Source organism: Alligator mississippiensis, chromosome 3 (genome assembly GCF_030867095.1).
Source record: "Alligator mississippiensis isolate rAllMis1 chromosome 3, rAllMis1, whole genome shotgun sequence".
NCBI classification, from domain to species: Eukaryota; Metazoa; Chordata; order Crocodylia; family Alligatoridae; genus Alligator; species Alligator mississippiensis.
In genome coordinates this window covers 130476936-130481134 of record NC_081826.1, presented here as the reverse complement: position 1 = coordinate 130481134, position 4199 = coordinate 130476936, and the positions used below count along the sequence as shown (strand labels likewise).

Below are 4199 nucleotides of genomic sequence, written 5' to 3'. Positions count from 1 at the left end.
CTCCCCCTAAAGCCTCTGGCACTCAGTTGGATGGACCTGGCACTGGTGGGTGGGGAGGCTCAGTCCAATGCCAGGAGCCCCACTCCAGCTGCAGTGCCATGGCAAGGTGCCCCCTGCCTGCTCAGAAGCAGTGGCAGTGTGGAGTCGTGTCCCCCATTGCTGCCAGGCAGGCAGGGGGTGCCTCAACATGGTGGCGCAGCTGGCAGGGGGATCCATGCAGTGGCACTGAGCCTCCCTGCTCCACTCTGCCCTCAAGAGCCCCTGGGGGGAGGGCAACAGGGCACTGAGCCCACAGGAGGGAGCCCACATCTACCCCCACCCCACGCACAAATCTGGGAGGCATGTGCCCCCTTCCATACCCTGCTGGGTGTGCGTGCAACAGTGGGGAGCTGGCCCCCCCGCTGCCCTCTGGACAAGTCAACTGTGGCTCCGTCCCACTCCCTGACCAGGCCCCACAACCACATATTTCTGTCCTGGCTGGGTGGTGTCCCCAGTTCCTGTCCTACTCTGCCCCCTCCCTCCCTCCTGTCACTGAGTCCGACCCCCTGCCCTGGGCAGGAAAGCGCGCTGGGGTCAGATGACCCCAGCCAGGTACATATGTAGCCTCCTCTTAAAGACCCCCAGGGTAGGGGCGAGCACCACCTCCCTTGGGAGCCCATTCCAGATTCTGGCAACCCTTATTGTGAAGAAGTTATTCCTGATGTCTAACCTAAATCTGCTCTCCATCAGCTTGTGGCCATTGTTCCTAGTTACTCCAAGGGGTGCCCTGGCAAACAGAGCATGTCCTATTTCTTGCTGGCCTCCCCCTCACCTGATACATTTGTAGGCAGCCACAACATCACCTCGCAGTCTTCTCTTGGGGAGGCTGAAGAGATCCAGGGCCCTCAATCTCTCTTTGTAGGGCTTTGCCTGCCGGCCCCCAATGATACAAATGGCCCTCCTCTGAACTGTCCCTGGGTTGTCCACATCCTTCCCGAAGTGCGGCGCCCAAAACTGGACGCAGTACTCCAACTGTGGCTTGACCAATAACGCACAGAGGGGAAGTATTGCTGGGGAAAAATCTAAGTCCCCGGGTTTGTTGGGCGGAGGCTCAGACGAACCACAACATAAGTTTAAGGGCTTGATTTATTAAAGAATGCATTCTGAACAGACAACTGCCCCGCAGGGAGATTGCCTGTTGAACTTCTCGAATTACACAAAGCATTATATGGGAAACATGACAATATCATCACAGCAACAGCTTCACCAATCAACAATCGCCACTTGCTGCTAATTTAATTTCCCTTACTGAGAAACTTGGAGCTGATAAAAGCCAGTTTATTCTAGTTTTGTGTTAGCCTTATTGTTAAAAGTTATGTCCTTCACCTTCTGATAGCTTATTTAGCATACGTGATCTGCTCGCTTACACATAATGGCAATAAAAGTTTCTATTGTTCTCTTTCAGTATCACCTCCCTGGACCTGTCATAGTCGCCTCCAAAATGAACGTGAGTCATCAATGTGATGAAGTGATAAATAAAGCCAACCACACACTCTTTCATGTATAAGAAGGTGCATCACGAGCAGGTCTAAGTAGGTGATACTTCCCTTTATGTGGCATTGGTAAGACCGCAGCTGAAGTACTGCATCCAGTTTTGGGTGCTGCACATCTAGAGGGATGTTGATAATCTTGAGTGGGCCCAAAGGAGGGCTACTCATATGGTTAGGGAGCTGCATGTATGATCCTACAAGGAGAGACTGAGGGACCTTGTAGCAGGACACTAAGGTGCCTGCTAGTCTCAGAGCAGAGACAGGAACCCAGGCGCCGTTTGCTGGCACAACCGGTTAAGGAGGGAATTGGCCGCACCCACGCCTGGTCAGCTGACCGCAAGGGGCAGGGCCTGGCTCCCACATAAAATCCCAGGCCTGAGGCCAGGAGGGCAGTTCCCTGCTGGCAGCCAAGGGGAAAGGGAGCTTGCCAGACAAGCGAAGGGGAGAAGCCAGACTGCTCGACCAGCTCATAAGTCTGTTAAGGGGTGGAGTATCCCCTGGTAGGAATTGGAGGATGTTTTAGCCAAATGATGTTTTAGCTGGGCAGCTTGGATTTTTTGTTATAGCCCAGGGGCTTGTGTTTTGCTGTTTGAACTGGCAGTTTGGGTGAGGCTAAGGGGATGGAGGAGGCCTTACAGGGGACCCGCAGCAGCGTGGGAACCCCAGCCCCAGAGAGGGGGCAGCGAGAAGCCCCAGAGTGGGGGAAGGGGAGGGCCAAATTATAATGAGGCCCAGATCAAACCACGTCAGTAGCATCCGCAAGGCTTGGGCTGAGGAGTAGGGGAGGAAAAGGAGCCGCAGATAGTGCCCCCTGGCACCGGGGCAATTATTGGTCAGCTTCCCACTAAGTAACATCCATTAATTAATTAAGATCAAGGCATGGCAGGCGAGAAGGCAGGCAGTTGGCCCAACACAGGAGGGCGGAGTCACTGAAAGACAGACTCCAGAAGAGGCACTCCTGTCACAGACCTGAATCTCTTCAAGCTCCACAAAAAGATGACTAAGAAGGGATGTTGTGGCCATCTACAAATTCATCAGGGGACAGGCAGGAAGGAATAGGGGATACTCTGTTTACCAGGGCACCTCTTGGTGTTACTAGGAACAATGGCCATAAAGTGATGGAGAGCCAATTTAGATTAGACATTAGGAAACATTTCTTTACAGTGAGGGTTGCCAAAATTTAGAAGGGGCTTCCAAGGGAGGTGGTGCTCTCCCCTACCTTGGAGGTCTTTAAGAGGAGACAGGACAACCACCTACCTGAGATCAGCGCTTTTTCCTGCCCAGGGCAGGGGGTCGGAGTTGAGATCTACTCAGGTCCCTTCCAACCCTAAAAATCTATGAAACCTATTAAATCTCTTTCACATTCATAAAACAAACCTAGCCTTCCTGAGCATCTTGATAGTGCAACTAATGCTTCACTTAAACTTCTTTCATCACCTGAGTTCATGTTCACCTGAAGTAACACTGCTTGCTGGAGTTAAAAACAGGCTCCAGGGCGCTGAAATAGGAGCTCCATTACCAGGAGACACTAGCAGACAGCTGAATGGCAGGAAAAAAGATAGGCTAATTAATGGCACATCAAGGCCATTAAGAAATGAGAGAGAGTCACTACCACCTGTGGAATTAAATGTGATGTCCCCTGCCAGGCGATTGTTGTTAAACTTTGGGTAGACCAGGAATCAAAGTGGGGTGCAACCACACCACCTTCTCCCTAGATCTGCCCCTGTAGTTGGTGAGGGAGCTTCTTGCTTATAACTTTCAACTAGAATTGCCTGCATGGGGAGCTGGGGTGAACCAGGGACATCACTGGCTGCAGCAGGTAGTTCCCATCTTCCTATACCTGCTCCCTCCTCACTGCCTCCGCACCTCCCCTGTATCCTCCTTGGCCTGTGGAGTGAAAAAAATCTTACTGTGCTGTAAAGTACAAGGGGAGTCTAAAACCCCACAGCATCCCAGGCAGAGGATAGTAGACCCAGGGCTCTCTTTGAATTTGGGACTGTATTTTTTTAGAAACCACTTTGTTTTTTTCAGTTTATTAGCTTGGAATTTGCTTTCCACCTCATGTAGAAGACTATAAGCTTACTTCCTTAAGAGCGCAAGGGATTGTTCTCCACACCAAGCATTTTGAAACTTTGTATAGCCAGAACTGAACATTTCATTGCATTGCATGGAGAAAGAACTTAAACAGAGACAAACGCTGTGAGCAGGATTTGAACCTGCGTGGGGGAAACCCCACTGGATTTCAAGTCCAACGCCTTAACCTCTCGGCCATCACAGCTGGGTCTTATAATATGAGACCCTAACCCATGGAAAAGAGAAAGACCAGAGGCAGAAGACAGCAGCGATGACAATGAATGATGAAGAAAAGCCTCGCTCCAAGTCCAGAATCTGGAAACAAAATCTATCACCGTGGCCATGGAGCGACTTCACATCCATTTGGTTACCCGGGCAGCAATCTTGCTGTCCTCAACCAGAGACGCTGCTTCTCGTGGGGGCAAAGACAGAGCTCTCTGCTGTCACTTCACTTCAGTGCTCTCTCTCAGACCAGGATGTCAAGCATCCAGAAAACCTCTGCTTCGTTTGCCCAGATATTTGTTGGACTCCAACAGCAAGTGAACATGTGAAATTTCTTCCTGTTGCACCTGAAGACACCCAAGGAGAGACAGGGCC

The 4199-nt window shown here is 51.2% G+C and overlaps 1 non-coding gene across 1 annotated transcript; it reads right to left on the bottom strand.

The window, feature by feature from the left end:
- Positions 1 to 3724: 3724 nt before the first annotated feature.
- On the bottom strand, positions 3725 to 3807 carry TRNAS-UGA (transfer RNA serine (anticodon UGA)). The gene has a single exon. It is a non-coding gene; the product is annotated as a tRNA-Ser (tRNA).
- Positions 3808 to 4199: the final 392 nt, after the last annotated feature.